Source organism: Schistocerca cancellata, chromosome 1 (assembly GCF_023864275.1).
Source record: "Schistocerca cancellata isolate TAMUIC-IGC-003103 chromosome 1, iqSchCanc2.1, whole genome shotgun sequence".
Classification (NCBI taxonomy): domain Eukaryota; kingdom Metazoa; phylum Arthropoda; class Insecta; order Orthoptera; family Acrididae; genus Schistocerca; species Schistocerca cancellata.
In genome coordinates this window covers 854,314,229-854,334,251 of record NC_064626.1, presented here as the reverse complement: position 1 = coordinate 854,334,251, position 20,023 = coordinate 854,314,229, and the positions used below count along the sequence as shown (strand labels likewise).

At 43.7% G+C, this 20,023-nt stretch overlaps 1 protein-coding gene across 2 annotated transcripts in view; it reads left to right on the top strand.

Annotated features, from left to right (window-relative positions):
• The window catches only part of LOC126189032 (protein outspread), a 763,892-nt gene that overhangs the window by 143,353 nt on the left and 600,516 nt on the right, over nucleotides 1–20,023 (top strand). The gene's annotated exons all lie outside the window — the stretch shown is intronic.

Below are 20,023 nucleotides of genomic sequence, written 5' to 3'. Positions count from 1 at the left end.
AAGTGGATACCGAATTAAAAATATAGGGTACTTACTATTTAAAATAGGTTCTGCTGTTCGTATCTTCGTAACGCATAAAGTTGCAAGAAAAGCAGTATGCTGGTTATGTCGTCTGGTAACTAAATAACATTTACGTGATACATTTTTGTCTTAAAGTAAAATGAAAAATATATTAGAAGTGGTCAACATAAATTGGGACTGCATATACTGTGCTGTAGCTTTTTTTCATATGTTGTTTCATAATTCCGTAAAATCTAAAGTACAGCGCCACAATTATACATTTCTTTACACAACTATTATTCTCATTATTTGCGACGCACATACGCTCTTCAGCCCGAATGGGGTTCTTCCATTCAGAACATTCATGAACAGTCTTGCTAGAACAGCATCATTTCTTCGGCAGCAGCTCGCGTTTCCAGACGCAGAGCAAAATTGATACAAGTGCTGCTTTTCCTTCAGCCAAACTCTTTTGGCAGATAATTGAGCGTCTCATGGTCAAAACATAGCTCAGTGAATCGTGACTGGATTTTTTCATTTTTGTCAGTATTTTGCGCTGAGGTCGACTTGTCTTCGTAGAAGGCGCTCGACTGTAACGTGGGTAACGAAACTGAACGCTTTGCTCCGTTCACTAGTTTCTCTGAAATTATTCAGTCTTAGAAAAACCTCCATCCACATGACTGCACTCTTGAAATTCTGTCACCATTGTGTCTCAAGAAGTGGCTGTGTATTATTAACTTGACGGAGTAGACAAGATCTTTACCTGTTGTTTTCCACATTTAGTACAGAGGTAGTCGAAGACCAAAAGTTAATGAACAGCCTCTAAGAGTTGTTTACTGGCCACAATCATATAAATTTCATTATTTTTAGCGATTTTCCAAAATGATAGTAACTAGACTTTGTAAGTATATTACAAGTGTATGCGATTATTATTACAAGTGTATGCGATTATTACGTCTTTGGAATATAACGTTGGACATTACTGCACATTTTGTGATCAAGAATGGCAAGCTAACCAACTTTTTTTTCTTCGCATACCCAGTTCTGGAGATAAATTATCTGGGTTTTGAAACGACTACTTTCATTAGTCTAAGAGCTTGGCTATGGAACTCGATCTTTGACGTTTACCATTATTATTTTCACGTCATCAAAATTTAGTCGTTTAACGCTGCTCGACAGTTTCAGGAAGCTGGGATTCTCTTTTAAAACACAATAAACTGTGTGATTAGAAACTAGTTGACTATTTCAAAAGATTTTCATCAATGCTGATCATAAATACACCATCTTGCGACAATCTCAAGAAGGAAATACGAAGTTTCTACACAAATCTGAGTACGCAGTCCATATGCTCATAGATGAGCAACAACTTTTCCGTCGTACCTGTTGAAGAACACGCCTGCTACGATTGGCTTGTGTTACGATTCTGCTTAGGGACAGCAACATAGTCGCATCCTGCATGATTGGTATAAATTAAAAGTTCTAAACTTACGATTTGTTTCCTGCAGGAATGTAGTTAAATAAGCTTACAGGACGAAATACTAATCATCCTCTTAAAAGCGCACATTGATCATATTGCAGTGCTGTACATAGGTGGAACTGTTGCCAGGCTGTTAGCTGACAGTACCACAGACAGAAGTCTGGAATTGAGGTGGTTGGAACGTGCCAGTTGGTTGTACGGAATGGCGCAATAAGACAGAGCAATATGGAGACGTAACGGAATGACAGAGAGGAACCATCTTTCGTTTGGCTATGGCTATGAGCGGTCCTTGAATACAACTGCCCGATTTGTTGAAGTATCAACTTTGACTGCCCAACGTACCTACAATAAATTGTTTACCATTTGCAGCCATGTAAGACACCGTGTGAAGAGTGGTCGTAAAAGGATATTAACCGATAGGGACTGAAGACAAGTCAGGCCTGATGAATGACAATTAGTTTCAAAACAGATTTGCTGCTGCCAGTGATTGCAGTTTCGGAGCGAACATTACTGCATACAATGGACATTTAGGGTCGGGTACCTCACCAAAGTCCATTGCTCACAGCGCCACACAGATGCGCGCCTTCAGATTGCCAAACGATAGAGAAACTAAACAGCAGCGACTGGAGGCGTTTAGTGTGATCCGATGAATTGCGATATTGCCTCTTTTCAATCGATAGGTGTAGGGAGTGCCTATGTTGTTGGCGACACCCCAAATCGATTTCGGCTTCCCGACCAGTGTTCGATTTATACTGCGGAGCCTTACGCTGTTCTCCAGGCTATCCAATACATCCGCCGCCATCAGCGGATACAGTATGTTATCTGTTCAGATTCTCTCAGCTCTCTCCTCAGTCTCCAAGCTCTCTACCCTGTCCACCCTCTGGTCCACCGGATTCAGGACTGCCTGCGCTTGCTCCATGGGGGGGGGGGGGGGGGGACATCTCTGTGGCGTTCCTCTGGCTCCCAGGACACGTTGGTATCAGTGGCAATGAGGCGGCCGATATAGCGGCCAAAACTGCAGTCTCTCTTCTTCGGCCAGCTATTCGATCGATTCCCTTCGCCGATCTACGGAGCGTTTTATGTCGTCGTGTTGTTCTTTTCTGGCACGCACATTGGTCGACACTTCCCCATAATAAATTGCGGCACGTGAAAGCTCTTCCCTGTGCTTGGACCTCTTCCTCCCGAACGCGTCGTCGGGAGGAGGTAATTTTAAATAGACTCCGGATAGGGCACTGTCTTTTTAGCCATCGACATCTTTTAAGCAGCGATCCTCCCCCACTCTGTCCCCACTGCTCTCAGCTGTGGTCGGTAAGACACCTTTTAACTGAGTGCCCCTATTTTACTCCGTTACGCGCCCATCTACAGCTGTCGCCTGATATATCTTCCATTTTAGCAGATGACACGCGCTCAGCCGATCGCGTTCTCGAGTTTATTAGTGCCAGTGAGATGACGTCAGTCATTTGAAGCTCTTTTTGGGGACAACCAATCCCTTTCTGTAGTTGATTTTTAAGCTTTCCTTCTGCTTTTAGTTTCGTTCCCATTGCTGCTGGTTACCATTTTCGTTTTTAACCGTTTCCTAAGTTACAGACCGGGCGCTAATGACCATGACAGTTTTGCGCCCCCAAAACAAAAACAATATACGGTGTAATGTATAACAGTTCCTCTCTGTCATTTGCCTATACTCAAGTGCTTAGTACTGAATCTTTTGTGAGAGATCTGAACAGCTGGATGTGGGCAGCTATGCGGTCCGGCCCTCCGCCGTACTTTTGCGGCAGGCGTGTCCGGTCTGGTGCCGGCCCCCAAATGGCAGACACCAGCACGCGAACGACGGCGGCGGCTAACGCGGGCCACACGAACTGGGCATTAACATTTCCAGAGCGTCGCTGATAAGCTCTGGTGAAGGGAAGGCGCCACGGATGGCCTCAGCCCGGCCCTTGGGCGCCCAATCCGACGGGGTGCCCGCAATCGTCCGTGGTTTTTTCCGACCGGATTAGGTGCGAACGTGACGTCCTCCGTCCTGCATGGGTCGCCACATAAGGCACTGTACACGGAGCCGTGTTTCTGCTATCTGATTATGGGGTGCAATTCCGTTCTCACGTGTTGTCTCTGTTACAGCAGGCACCCGCTCCGTTCGACAGGACGGACCTCGTCAGTGTCCTTCAATGGCTTGCGTACGGACATCGTGGATGGCGTCCGTATATGACTAGCGCACGTCCTGCCCGAATTTTTCAGACCAGTAGGGAACGAGGACGAGGCCGGATAGCCCATTCACGGAACAGTGAAGGGAGGTGGGGCCAGCAGTTACTGGAAGACTCTGTGATTCCGTCCCCATGTGGTCTGGAGGCAGCAAGATATTGATGGATCCGATAGCACGGTTGAGCTGGTACAGAACGTACACAAAAACCAGAGATGATATGCAATCCAGCTAATGTCTGTAATACAACACAATGTACTACTTAATGTAGATCACCACCCAAAATTTCATCTAAAGTAATTGTTGTAGAACCATAGTAATATCATTTATGACTTAAGTTAGAGTAATGGTAGCTCGTATAGTAAAATGATGGTGGTTGTAGTGGTAGCAACAGGATATGCAAAGATAAAAATGAAAATTGTTAAAACTGGTTGAAATGTCAAAAACCTATGGCTCTTTTCCAGTGATAGGAAAGAAACACCCGACTGACAGTGAAAAAAGATTCCAAATGAAAATTGTATGCACATTAGCTTATAGGTAACCACCGAAATGTTAAAATACTAGTACTACAAACAACATAAATTAGGAAAAAGTAATACAATAGCTAATGTAAACTTAGTTAATCACCCAGTATAGAAAAAAGAGTTGGCCATATTGATTTACATAAGCCAACTGCTTCTCCCGTCACTGCTTGTTAAACAACTCCATAGCTATAAATCAAAAGCGCAAAATTGTGAATGTACCACAGTAGTAATTTATTCTGTTATCCGGATTTTGGCTTAAAGGCTGTCATCATACTAAACCTACTATCTTCATCGAAGACGCTACAGTACTGGTAAGTAACTCTGAAGAGGAGAAAAAAATGCTAGACATAGCAAAATAAGTTTAATCTCCGACAGTGCGACAGTTTCTGTAGCCACGTATATTTTGCGGTCTCAGTGACTTTATTTGCAGCTGCAAATGTTCCTCTTTACTTGGAGACATAATGTGGCCTAATTATGAGTTGCAAATTCTGTGAAATCAGTTTCGTCTTGCGTTCACTACTTTTTTGGTTACTAACTGGGCCGTGGTGGAATATTTTGTCATGTTAACTGATTCTTCTCTCCACGTGTAATATGTTTTTCAGAGCTGTTCATCAGTACTATACCCTCCTTAGCGACGCGAGTTGTAGTCTGATAGCCTTGTAAGCTAAAAACCGGTTAACTAAACCAATAACGTCGAACATCAACAGTTTTGTGCGTTTAATTTGTACTTCACAGTGTCGTTCGATCAGTGACGATCCGTTATTATAAAATGTCATAGTTCGATGTACGAATGCCATTCTTCTCTTCACTTCTTAAGGTTGAATGCGGTGTCAAGGAATCCGGCTTGGCTCTGAGCACTATGGGACTCAACTGCTGAGGTCATTAGTCCCTTAGAACTTAGAACTAGTTAAACCTAACTAACCTAAGGACACCACAAACATCCATGCCCGAGGCAGGATTCGAACCTGCGACCGCAGCGGTATTGCGGTTCCAGACTGCAGCGCCTTTAACCGCACGGCCACTTCGGCCGGCTAAGGAATCCGGTAAATGTTTTCATGTGTGACCGCGGTTGGGTCTTTTCTGTATTGTTCTTGGGGCCAAAATAGGTAACCAGACAAGGTTGTCAGGGAAACCGATTCCAAATCATACTCAGACTGGGCTTAATTGGCCTATCTTGTATGACAGCGCTCTTCACGTGAACCTATATGGACTGGTTGTAAACGGCCTTTCAGCAGTGATAAAAGTACGAAGTTAGCTGCGCGTTTAAAGTTATTTTTAGCGGTTGCGGAGATAAGATTTCAATACAAAAAGTCAGGATAGAGAGACACGTGGTAAAGGCGTGCATTTTTTGTGTTAGTGGTAGTATTCTGCGAATGCTGCTAAGGAAACTGTTGCCGTAATCATGTGAAAGTGGGCCGCATGCTGAACGTGTCTTCCACGCATTTAAAGGAAAATGAGTTCGCAATAAGAAATGACGCACCGTTTGCTTAGAACGATTGTCTGGTGAGTCCAGATACGTTTCCAAGTATTGGAAAGTCTACAGATACTATGTAACTGCTGTTTGGTTGCCAAAGCGTATGTCAACACTCACATTGTTGAACGAACGCTGCGTAAGCTTTTACCAACGTTAAATAAGGCGAACTGCACTCTTTCTGATCTCTACTATTGCAATGTCACGTAGCAGACGAGAGAACCAAAGTTCAACTTCCGTTTGGTTAATAGCTTGTGGTCCGTCTTCAAAGACTTGGTTGTCGGTAGGACGTTAAACGCTGAACTTTCCTTCCTTATTGCTATGCTATGCGGTCCGCAGCTCGTGGTCGTGCGGTAGCATTCTCGCTTTCCGCGCCCGGGTTCCCGGGTTCGATTCGCGTAGGGTCAGGGATTTTCTCTGCCTCGTGATGACTGGATGTTGTGTGCTGTCCTTAGGTTAGTTAGGTTTAAGGTAGTCTGGTGAGCTCAGCGTGTTTGGTCTGAGGGCTGCGTGCTCTCTGTAATAAAAAAACTGAGTCAAGGAATCAACAATCAGCTTGAACGGATGTCTTGTGACGTCCGCCCAGACCAAACACAACGAACTATAACTAACAAAAAAAAAAGTAGTTCTAAGTTCTAGGGGACTGATGACCATAGATTTTAAGTCCCATAGTGCTCAGAGCCATTTGAACCATTTTATGCTGTGCGATTTTATATCATCATGTACGTTAAGCCGTAACAGTGGGAATTAGCGCTTTTTGATGAAGATATGGACTCAAGCGGACACGGCCTATTGGACAAGGTTACTCGATTTTTGTCGAAATGTTTTCATTTCAGTGCCACATCAGCAACTCAAGAACGAAAATAAATTAGAGTAAGATATTTGGGTAGAATCGGAAGTGGATTCACAGGCAGAAGTGTTGCAGTGGGCGTAGGGTGATGCATAGCAAAAGACTGAGTTCTGCGTCACTACAGTGACTTTTTTCCCCCCCACGAATTCCTCTCCTATTTCAACATTTCGGACTAGCACTTGCACCCTACGACTTCAGTCATTTGTTGGATATATTCCAGCACTTGCCTTCCACTACAGTTTTTATCCTCTACACTTCATCTAGCAGCATGAAAGTAATTCTCTGATGTCTTAACAAATGACCTGTCATCTTCTTCCTTCTTCTTGTCAGTGTTTTCCTTATGTCCGCTTCTTCGCCGATATTGCGGAGAACCTTCTCATTCTTTGTCAGTCCGCCTCCTTTTAAAATCCTTCTATAGCAACACACACTGAAATGTTTTTGAATGTCATCTTTTCGTGTTTTCTCACTGCCCGTGATTCACTACTATACAGTGCTGCTACTGCCGGAAACGTACTCTTTTTCCGACAATTTCGTCCTCAGATTAAGGCCGATGTTACACAACGATTACGATGCACTGCACTTACTGGATGTCCAGGCTAGAGGTTCAAAATGGTTCAAATGGCTCTAAGCACTGTGGGACTTAACATCTTAGGTCATCAGTCCCATAGAACTTAGAACTACTTAAACCTAACTAACCTAAGGACATCAAACACATCCATGCCCTAGGCAGCAGGATTCGCACCAGGCTAGAGGTATACAAAAACAAAACCTAATAACGAAGTAACTCCACATTTTTGTTGTAGGGTGAGTACGCAGTCGATAGAGACACTCTCCAAGATATGTGATCCTCACTAGCATGGGCGCCAGTCACACGCCACAGCTGTCTCGACATGTTGGCGAACTATGCAGTTCCACAGATGTCTCCCGACGTCATTTTTCCGCATGATTGTGCCCACTCCTTCCGCTGTCACGGGGACGTTGTATCATTTCTCCATGAGACGTTTAGTGAGCGATGGATCGGAATGGGGGTCCTATTGCCAGACAGCCTCGGTCTCCCGATCTGACTCCGCTCGATTTCAGTGAATGGAAGTTTACCAAGAAGATTGTTTACAGAACAAGGGTTCCAGACTCGGTGCATTTGAGACAACGGATCTTCGCTGCAGTAAAAGCCGTAACATCTGTCATGCTTATGAAGATCTGGCGCGAGATACCATTTCGATATGTTTACCTACAAACGGTGCCCACATTGTATTGTACCAATATGAAAAAAAATGTTTGTCCTGTGTACGATGTCGGACAAATAAAGTTATAAATCTTAATAGGTACTGAAATACAGACAAATGTTTTTGTATACCTCTAGACCGGACACCCTGTAGGCCTATTAATAACGTCTTCGTTATTGTATTTGCCCGTCTCACACTTTCGTACATTTCGCGCTTATGCCTCGGGAAATATTAAAGATAAAAGATTGTACAAATGCCCAGTCAGTGACTGAGAAGATGCAAACTTCAAGAAAAAATCGGCAATTAGATCTACATGTAAGTGAAGTTTATCACACCACAGAACGTAATAGTTGATAAAGATAAAAAATACAGACATGAGCATGTGAAGTGAAACATCAAATATATACACTATTTATGAAATTGTCTTATATATTAAGCTTACGTTCTGTTTTCTTTAACTAGTTTTGTAAGATTAAGCTAATAATAATTTCTGCCGCTAAGGAATCTTTCCGCCCAGGGGCACTTTCTTTCGAGCATTGTCTTCACCACGAAGAATTTTTTGGGTGAGATGATTAGTCTTTCCTACAAGTCAGTTTACGTCTGGTCAGAAAGGAAAGACAGAAAATGATGGTTTCTTAAATATTGTTACTATTTGTTATAAATGACTCTTAAGTTCATTCCTTGGAACGTACACGGACAACTAGAAGAGAAGAAGAGGAATAAATTTGAAAAGGCACGACATGGAAAATTGAGGGCTGTGGCAGAATTCGTTTGCAATCCGTGAGTAGGTGAGTGAGACAGAGCAACTTTGTGAAAATTGCCTGCGCTGTTATTTATGGCTGTGGTGGTTGGACGCTAAAGAGAAACAGAGGTGGAGTCAGTCGAAGACTATGGCGGGCGTGTACCGTAACTCAGCGTGGTCGCGGGCTCGTTACAGGGCTCTGCGAGAGACGCCACGGCGAGGGACAATGCTCTCCGGGGAAAGCTCTGCGGGACTCCGGGCTGACGAGGTCCTGGCAGCTATCGTGGCAACAACTAGACAGCGTAATGTCAAAGAAGACGTGTAGGAGGACTGAAGGAGATGCAGATATACTTGGAGAAAATTTCTACCTGCTTAATGACTGGCATCCCTCTATAAAAGTGGATAAATGTTCGATCATCTCAAGAACGAACCCGGGTAGTACGGCTGGCGTTCAGTAAGTAATGAAAAACTTTTTTTCTCTGAAAGTAGTTTGGTTTTATTCGGGTTTCCAGTACACCGTATTATTCCCCACTATTTTGGCTACAAAACTCTATTTTATAACATAATGTCCTTTCAATGCGATGCCCTTACGCCACCTTACTGGGAGGAACTGTGTACCCACATGGTAACGTTCCATTCGTCGACGTCGGAGTCAACGCCTTGGTGCATCAATAATCTCCCCATCATCAGCATACTGCCTCCCGCGGAGTGCATCCTTCATTGGACCAAACGGATGGAAGTCGGAAGGTGCGAAATCCGGGCAGTAGGTTGGATAGGGGAGCAGACTTACATGAGGCTTTGCGTTGACATGGGTAAGGTAAAGTTCGTTTGCATCTTTGTGGCGACGAACACTCTGCAATCGTTTCTTCAGTTTGTTGACGTTAGCACAATACGTTTCAGAGTTGATCGTTGCGCCATGAGGGAGGACATCAAACAGAATAAGCCCTTCAGAGTCCCAGAAGACCGTCGCCATAGCTACCGGCTAAGGGTGCGGCTTTAAGCATTATCCTCCATGTATTGGCGTTTTGTTTCCGGTTCGAAGTAGTGAACCAACGTTTCCTCACCCGACGATGTTTGACATAAAATTGTCACGATCAGTCTCGCACTGCGCAAGCAATTCCGCGCAATGCATCGTTGCTGTTTATGGTCTCCTGTTAGGCGGCAGGGAACCCAGCGGGCGCACACCTCTCAGTGCCCCAAATATCTGACGAGAGTGTCAGAACTAAAAACAAAGATGTCCAGTTGTGCAGAGAGGTGTTTGATTATCAAACTTCGATCACCTCGAATCAGTGTTCAGCGTTCTAACATGGTAGGAATCACATGTGTGTGCGGCCGGCCGCTACGCGGGTGATTGGACAGGTTCGCGCCACCCTAGTGCGTTGATACACGCCTCGCCCAAAGACTCACCGTGCTTTTGTTCACTGCCAAGTGTCTGTAGACATTCTGCAAGCGCCTATGAATATCTGCGATGCTCGGGATTTCCCCCAAAAGAAACTCAGTGACGGCTACGTATAGCGCCGCCACCTATCGGAACTTAATGAAACTGCGGGTCATGAAGCCGAAACATTCCACAATATCCCACTACAAAATTCGCATTTTTTTTTTCAACACAATCTGGCATTGAAAAAATTGTGTAGGATTACTTATTGAATGCCCGCCTTACCTGATGACAATAGTAGTGGTGAACATATTGAGCAAGTCACACAGCTTAACCATTTAGAAATGATGCTAAAATCCGATGTGAAGTGTGACCATCACGTAAAAAGAGTGTCGGGGAAAATTTGTTATTATTACATTGGGGAAAGCATAGTGTGTCTGTAAAGGAAATGGCGCGCGACTCTTCTACCACTGGCTATTTAGTACCTTTTGCCAGTGTTTAGAGTCCTTAGCAAGTGGACATGACAACAGCCAACAAAAGAATTTAGAGAAACGTTGCTAGGAACATTACAGGTCGACGTAGACCATCCGAAAGTGTAACATAAATCTTCGGGAAACTTAAATGAGCATCCTATAAGAAAGATGACGTTCTCAAGGGATCCTGTTGCGCTGATTTCCATAATTCTTATTCGAAGAAAACACTGCGAGCATTGTGTTGCCACCATGCTACAGCTCGCGCAGGCATCATTAGAATAAGATAAATGGGGTCAGGGAGCATAGAGAGGTATATAGATACTTATTTTTTTCTGCACTAGATAAGCGAATGAAGCAAGACAGAAAATATCCCAGTTACTCACCATTCACAGCAAGCTATGAAGTATGGCAGTAGACACGGAGTACAGTCGCGCAAATCGACCAACAAGTTGCAAATCGGAAAATAGAAAAGAAGTCGAAATTACAGGAAACTACTGGATGTTAAACAAAATGTTCATAGAACATACGAGGATGTCAGAGGCAGTTATAAAACTGAAATGGAAATACACTGAGCATACATTCAGAGAAACTCACGAAATGTGCGCTAGTAAAAACTTTGAATACATTTCTGAGACAGAAACTGTTTTAACGGTGATCTAACAGGAAAAAAATAGACATTAGCAACAGTTCAGGGCTTGAAGGACGCATTAAGATGATAGTCTTGTGAAGATCCTCCTGCAGACACTATTTCTTATTTCTAACGCTAGGTACTCCATCTTGATTCAAAAACTAACTGCACCTCTACAGTCTGTACTTCCATATACAGCAACCAAGTCGTGAAGTTTGTTTTCATCATCAAATTTTACTTCAGACGAAAGCGCTAATTTCACACAGTTTCATTTGAGAAACGTTGTTTTTAGTTAATAAGCCCGTCTGTGCTTCATGGCTCTTAAAATAGGTTATGGCTTGCTGTAAACAGTGGGATATTTTACAAAGAGATTGCCATACTCACTGTGTTTATTGTAGTGTCTTCTCTTTGGTTCAGTTCATATGAGTACAAATTCCATGGCCTGGTCCAATATAGTCATTATTAACCTTCAATGCGTTCCTTTCAGTGCACTGATAATACATAATTTTGGTACTAATGTTGTGTTAAGCGTGTTTTCTGAAGGATTCTGGTACATGTAGAGAAGAGCGTAAACTCGAACTTAAGAATGATTACATCTGTAATATACATGGGTGCTGTTTACACGGCAGAACCACACTCTGACATTAGCGATGGTCCTTTCAGTTCCACATTTCCCGATCTCTGCGGATAGTTTTCTACAGGTCCCCATTGCAGTTAAAAAGTAAGTCTGTATCACTATTTTTTAAAAAAAACCTGGTTTCTTCCATTTCTCGTTAGATCATTATCTCAAGACTTTCTACAAGAGACTACCCCTGCGTTAGCGCCTTACCCCTCGGTAATACCCTTGATTCGGCATCTTGAATTGCTTATGAAATACGTGAAGTGTTTACGTTCCTTGGACTATGCTTTATTTCTGAACAGTCGCCAGTCTTTGTTCTAATACATTCATTTGGACCACGGAGCGTTAGATAGGAGCGAACGAAGAAAGGGCGGAGTTTGACGTCGAGGATGTTAGAGAGGAGGGATAGGGAACGATGCTGTTCCAAAGAACCATTCCAATATTCGCTTGATGCGATCGAATGTGAAAACGGAAAAAAAACTTTTATAGATGGTCGGAAGAAGTATATGTGTTAACCACGAGTGCTGCCACGCTCGGTATTTGATTGTACATCGAGAATGGCATCAGGAGGAACAGGGTAACAACAAAAGCAACTAATGTGCTGAAGATTAAGTAAGTAAAAGAATTTTGCTTACATTCGTAACGAAACAAAGAAATTAATAACTACAAATTAGTCTGTGAGACGTTACGTGAATGATAACAGCGGTTCTAACAAGGGAACCTCCCCATCGCACCCCTCTCAGATTTAGTTATAAGTTGGCACAGTGGATAGGCCTTGAAAAACTGAACACAGATCAATCGAGAAAACAGGAAGAAGTTGTGTGGAACTATGAAAAAAATAAGCAAAATATACAAACTGAGAACTCCATGTGTAAGATATGCATAATCAAGGAGAATTTGAGCTCAGGAGAGCCGTGGTCCCGTGGTTAGCGTGAGCAACTGCGGAATGGGAGGTCCTTGGTTCAAGTCTTCCCTCGAGTGAAAAGTTTAATTTTTTATATGATCAACTTCGCTCTCCAAAATTCGAGGACATGTTCAGATTTGCTTGGAAATATGCAGGATTTGACGGTCTACACACGGAAAAATTTGAAATCGTTAAAAACATAGGTTTTGACAGAGCACAGGGAAGACTGTGCAACTGTGAAACTGTTGCATTCATTTGTTGCAGTTTATGTGACAAACTCTTACGTTTTCATCACTTTTTGGGAATGATTATCACAACCACAAGAAAACCTAAATCGGGCAAGGTAGAAGAATCTTTTTACCCAATCGCCAAGTGTACGAGTTAGGTGGGTCGACAACAGATTCCTGTCATGTGACGCACATGCCGTCACCAGTGTCGTATAGAATTAACAGACGTGTTTTCCTGTGGAGGAATCGGTTGACCTATGACCTTGCGATCAATTGTTTTCGGTTCCCATTGGAGAGGCACGTCCTTTCGTCTACTAATCGCACGGTTTTGCGGTGCGGTCGCAAAACACGGACACTAAACTTATTACAGCGAACAGAGACGTCAATGAACGAACGGACAGATCATAACTTTGCGAAAATAAATTTTCACTCGAGGAAGGACTTGAACCAAGGACCTCTCGTTCCGCAGCTGCTCACGCTAACCACGGGACCACGGCGCTCCTCAGCTTACATTGTCCTTCATGTTGCCTATCTTGCGCATGGACTACTAAGTTTGTATATTTTGCTTATTTTTTTCATAGTTCCACACAACTTCTTCCTGTTTTCTCGATTGATCTCTATTCAGTTGTTCAAGGCCTATCCACTGTGCCAACTTATAACTAAATCTGAGGGGGGTGCGATGGGGAGGTTCCCTTGTAAGTATTACAACTGTCGGTCCATTCTGTTACTCTTTGCATTCGCCTGAATCATTGTTCACTTGGGACTGCAGTTGGGCCAAAGATTGGTGCAAAAGTCTTAAAGTTCTTACTTCGCCAAATGTGCCGCACTGATGGCTGGGATATGCACTGAATTGGGACAGAGGCGAACGACTCCTCGCTGACGCTCGGGGAGACGGTGAAGCGAGCGGAGAACCTGCTCACCTCCGTCCACGTATTTGGGATGTTGTGTACTTTGGTACCAATTACCAGGCGATACGCCGCCTCTTCTCCCGAACCGGCCGTAAGTGTGTTGCAGCAAACCGGTGCTGCTGGGGTCTCATCCGGCAACGGGTCCGTGAGATCACGCGGTCCGCGGACGTCCTAAGTTCAGCGCGGCTCAGTTACGCAACGGCGGAGATCGTTTCAGATTTCACGTCAGACTCCCTTCGTCTGAAAACCTGATCCGTGCCTCAGTCGTGGAAACTAACGAATTGCGTAAGAAGCGTAGTTCTTATTTATTTTTCTGTTTTACCCACCAGAGACGTAGAACGAATTTGGATAATCTGGCAAAGACTTTGGTCAAAGTTGGCACACCATTAAAAACCGATACTGTCGTATTAAATCTTCACAGTTTGTCAGTGACGCAACCGTCGCGATTCTCGTATCTGTGTGAATTGCGAAACAGCTGTCTGCTGCTAAATTTGTAAACTGAGCCATTTTGAAAGTGTGATATTTTGTGCGGCGTAACTTAAAATGGTTTTCCTTCCATCCTTTCCAAGTACTGTTCCTAGATACTAGTTTGATTCAGTTTGAAAATATGTCAGAAACTGGTGAACTATCACTGCTACTCCAGTGGAATTGCATAGGGTCGTCCCACGACAGCCGGACTTCAAGAAATTCTCGCGCACGGAGTTCTGAAGTTCCATAACAGGTGTTCTGCTGCCGAGATGTAACGGCAGAAATGAGTTTGATCTTTCGTAGGCCATTTACTGAGCATATTGTGCTTATCAAAAAAGTTACCTTAACTTGCAGATGTACATCAGTTTGATATGGGCAAAAAGAGCTGTAGCACTTAAGTGTCCTTTTGTTATCACACTCACTGTTTAGGAGTGAAGACGAGGCAATAAGTAGTTCGGGCCTAACCATGGCCAACATTCTCTTTTCTTTTTTTCACGTTTTGAAATCTATTAGTTAAATATCTGCCGCTTTCTTCACGTATTAGACCGTAAACGTACTCAACACTACGCAATTTTTAATTAGCTTAAATTGCTCGCGATCAAATCCCGTGGATTATAGATTTATGATGACTTTCTCTGTGATTTGCAAAAACATACTCTGTACAAGACTTCCCGTACTGATAAAACTTGGCTCAAGTTCTGATGACACCCATGACGACAGTTCTGGTGAGGAAATGCACACTTACTGGTTTAGTAAGTGAGGACTCCAAAATGAAACCAGAGTATAAAGTATAAAGCCCTAACTTTGGGTTCGGCAAAAGTTTCTTGGAATTTTATTGCCTACGTGTAAAACTATGATATTACTCTCACTTCTGACTTTGGGTTACATTGATCACTGTCTACATATGACAGCTAAGTGTTCAAGAATACGAAGTCTAATTAAAATCCGAACATGTCACATCACGCCAGTTAAAATAAATAAACAAATAATCGGGTTTTAGGATATTGCTGGTGCCACGTTGCAATATTGTCTCGGTCTTGAGGTAAACACATAACTCACCTTATTTGCCCCTCACGTTTCCTATGTTTTGGCTCAGGTATTCAGAATTTGAATATTAGGTAAGGGTAAGATTCATTACTGAGAAAAAGCTAAGTAATCCATGGCAGAATGTACTCAAGAGTATGGATTTATCTATTATTAATACACTCCGCTGTCTGATATGGAGAAAATGCCTTCAAGTTGAGAAACAGCATACAAAATGCATTTCGTGAGAAAGAATCGCTCTCATATCTCAGTAACAGCTATGACTCTTCGCCACACTGTACCAAAGAACAAACTGGTTGGGTAACAGCTGTCAAGAACGTGGAAGTTGCATAGATAACGCTCTATCTGGGCGTTACCCTCTTATGAGGAAATCGCCATTGTCGGCGAATCCATTGTTCTTTTGAAATGCATATTTGGCGAGAAGCGGAAAGACAGAGAAGACGATACTATGACGTCGTATATACAGATGCCTTCAGAATCTAAAGAACGATATCCATATTTTTCATTAAATCACATCACATGACATGGGCTGTTACCGACTGAAGTAAGTGCTCCTTATGATGGAGAAAGGTGGACCTCCTGCAATGCTAGGTTTCCGAAGAAGGGTTTTATGTGCATTGGAAAATAAGGTGGTTTACAACTATAAAGTCCTCACCACAGGGCCTAAGGATTGATATTCACCACTAAATTTCCAGATCCGGACATGGCACTCGAATTCTACCTAGGTTCGGCGTTAAATGCACTCTGACTCAAATTCTCCGTAATCCAGCGTTTATTTGTTGTTTTATATCGCTAGAGTGCGTGAGCGATTGCTAATGAAAAGTGACACCAAATCTCTTTCCACAAAACACTTGGTAATAGTATGACCAGACAAAGCAGGAACACGTTGAGCGGCGTGCGCTGTACAGCAGATATTGAACCAGATGATTGAGTTCGAACTTCCTTGATTTGGACTGGGGCGGTCGCCCGTAGTCCGATCGCTGATCATGCATTACCTCACCTTCCACTGGTCGCAGCCTTCCAGATATTTAAATTGAACATCCTAGATGGCGTTCGATTCTATGATACGATCAGTCACCTTCATGCTGTTTAAGATAAAAACACACACACATTACATCCGTATCTGCCGATGACTCTCGATTCAAGATAACACGCTGCGTCCTCCCTACCAATAAATCCTCAGTCCAGTCAGGAAGTTCCGAGATGCCCCATATGATCGTACATCGTGGCCCCCAAGTGGTTTCCTGTATTATTCGCATTTCTTTCCCGTCGGATATCCAGTAAGGGTATGGGAGATCTGCTATATCAACCAGGGGCACAATATTTTGATACGCTACAGGTTGGTAGTGAGAGACGAAAATATTAGCACGGTGCAGTAATAGAGGATGCCGTCACACTAGTCATGAACGAATGCAAGGAAAAATAACCGGAAACTTACAACCTACATAGGAAATAAATTTGGTGATGAGGTAGACTGGTGGAAGCAGTTGGCGCGTGCTTTACTGGCTGTCGCCGAAGCGACCGGTAGCGTCCATAATTGCGCTAATAAAACGTAAAATTGCGCACCACGGGCTCCGTCGTTGGCGGTTTTCTGCTACCGGTAATGGCGGTTATCTCGCACGGCGCCGTAATCACCGCGTACGCTTCCTGCCCCCCACAGCAGGTTGCCATTGCCCACATAAAATACTGAACACGCGTTCCGTCGACGTGATTTATGCGAGGCGGGGCGTGGCCCTGGAGCGAATAACCGCAAAGTGGCCTTTTTAAGCCGTACGTCTCCGCCGCCTGCGGCACATGCGCACACGAGAGCGAGAGAGACTTGGTGATCAGGTACCTAGAGCGGCTGCTAAGTGTTGCCTGTACGCCGGGCTCTTGTTTCCGTGAAAAATGATACCCACCAACAGCCGGTTTCTGGCTGCGCTGCCAGATGTGATTTAGCGACGGCAATTCGCGCAACCTAACGGGAAAGGTTATCAACAGTTTTCTTTTCACCGCAGGGCGTACCGAGCCGTGTCCCTTGCTGTTAGTGAAAAACGGGCGATATCTTGCGATCTGCTTAAACTGCCGACTCATCGTCGTTCTGAGACTAGAAGTAGTTGCAGCCGGGGATATGGGTAATGATCGACCTCCCATGTACAACTTCGAACCATCAAGATGAATAACGTAGCAGCATGTTTCATCAGCGTCCGAGTCAGTGAAACGCAAATTGCTGTTAGAGGTATGTTTCCGCTGAACGACTATTAGTGGATGCTCCACTTCATTCACAAACGGGACGATGTACTCGTGATAGCATGTTGCCACAGTAGCATGGGCCCGTCCTTGAGTAGATCCGCTCATTTGATATGGACAAACTTGTCAGTATAAAGTACTGCTTTTACATAAAGTCTCCTGCATTTAATCGTCAGTTACAGCTTAAAGCAGAACTTCGCTATGTTCATTATATCTTGTCAAACTTCACAGTGGCGCACGAGCAACAATTCCGTCCTAAACGAAGAAAAATGCAGCTGAAAACCCCAAGCTCAAAGTTATTAAATTATCGCTACTTGACCTACAATAAAACCCATGGCTCTAGTATCAGTGAGTTGTAACAGAGGAAATAAATTGTACAGAGCATCAGCAACGACTGCCGTACACGCGTGTGTTTCAGAGCTACGGTACAGAGACAATAAAACTGAACCCAAGAGGTTTTCGGCATACAGTGACAACTTGAGCACAATAAAAAAATTACGACAGACACACTTTGTGTCATATACAGGATGGCGCACGAAATGCGTTACCATTTTGTTTTTGAATGTAAACTTTGTCATTACAACTGAAAGGAACATATACTACAATGAAGAGCCGTCCATGGAGATTTGTTGTAACTCAGCACATACTCAATATGTCCACCATTTCGTTTCCTAACTTTCTTCAAACGAACACTGAAGTTAGTGATTACCCTATGGCACATGTCTTCCGTAATTTTACTGCAAGCTTGAAGAATAAGTCTTCTGAGCTCCATTAAATCACCTGGACGTTTCGGGAAATTTTTTTCCTTTAGGTACCCCCCAAGAAAAAAGTCACATGGATTGAAGTCTGGACTACTGTGGGGCCAATTTTGTCCAGTCATTGAAGCGACTTGGAAACCTGAGTGAAATGATCCGCATGTCGAAACGCTCGCGTAAAAACCCCAACACAGTGTTTGCAGTATGTGGCCTTGCTCCATCTTGCATGAACCACTGCGTGTTGAAGGACAAGGCAGTAGCAAGAAGCTGTGGAATGAAGCTATTGCGAAGCATGCTCAAATAACGCTCGCTGTTCAGTTTCTATAAAGAAAAAGGGTCCAATAAGTCCGTGACTGGAAATTGCTGCCCACGCTGTAATCCTCGGAGCATAATATTGTCGTTCATGAAGCACTTGTCGGTTTTTAGTGGCCCAAAAGCGTACATTTTGTTTGTTAACCTCGTCTGAAAACCAAAGGTTGTTGAGAGTTTCTTCCCTATCCTCCGCCAACTAAGCAAACAGTAGTCTCTGCTGCTTATGTTCTTCAGTGAGCTTCTGTGCACAGGTCATCTTGTATGGGTACATATGGAGGTCACTTGTAAGAATGCGTTGAACGGAGCGTCTGGATATTCCCAGTTGCACTGCTGCCTTTCGACACGATATCCCGGGACTTCTCTGTACAGCAACTCGTACCGCTTCAATATTCTCCGGCGAGCAAACAGGCTTAGGCCAAGGTCGCTTCGCTTCCAATACTGTTCCCTCCTGTACGAATTTATCGTACAATCTGTGGATGGTCTTCTTGCAAGGGACCCATCGTGTGATAACTGTTGTCGAAAACGCCTCTGAGTCAAAACAAGTCTTTTCGTTTCATGAAAAAGTAACACAATTGCCGATCGTTGCTGTGTCGTCAGTCTCCCATTGTCAGCCATTGCTGCTTACTAATCTCCTAGCGGCAGTATCGTGAATTACACGTCATTTCGTAACTCATTTGTTTCTCCAAGCTCTGCTCGTACTGCTGTAGAGATTCCAGCAGGATATCTAATGTGCGTCGTAAATTGTGAAAGAAACAATTGGTAACACATTTCGTGCGCCACCCTGTATTTACTGGAAAAAGCAATTTGTCTGTGCAATAACTGCGATGATTTATTTCATGTCAGGCTTTATTCATTTTCCGGAATTAATTTGTATTGGCTTTCCCTTAGAAATTGTATTGCCATATTGGAAAGTTCACTTGATGTACATTGGACTGTTGCCTGTAAACACGTGCCGCGTCAGTGCTGTTGGAAGAGAGCTGTGGCGGTGACGTGGATCTGTTGTTGTTCCCGCGTAGTGATTTGCGAAGATGGCAAAAATAGAGATTCGAGCAGTGATTAAAAGCTCCAAAAATGGCTCTGAGCCCTATGGGACTTAACAGCTGTGGTCATTAGTCCCTTAGAACTTAGAACTACTAAAACCTAACTAACCTAAGGACATCACACACAACCCTGCCCGAGGCAGGATTCGAACCTGCGACCGTAGCAGTCGCGCGCCTCTCTCCTTCATATTCAATTGTTACCAAGTGGACAAATCAATTGAAATTTGGTCGGGAGAGCTTAGATGACGATCCGAGAGCTTAGATAACGATCCGCGCAGTGGCCGTCCAAGATGTCACTACTCCAGAAATCATTGCAAAAGTGTACAAAATGGTCATGGAGGATCACCGGTTGAAACTGCGTGAAATTGCTCACGCTTGCCAAATATCGTCTGAAAGGGTATGCCACATTTTAACTGAAGAATTAGAAATGAAAAAATTATCTGCAAGATGGGTGTCGCGACAAGACAATCCCCGCCCACACACAAGTGCCATCGCCATGGCAAAATTACACGAAGTAAGGTATGAATTGTTGCCACACCCGCCTTATTCACGTGATATAG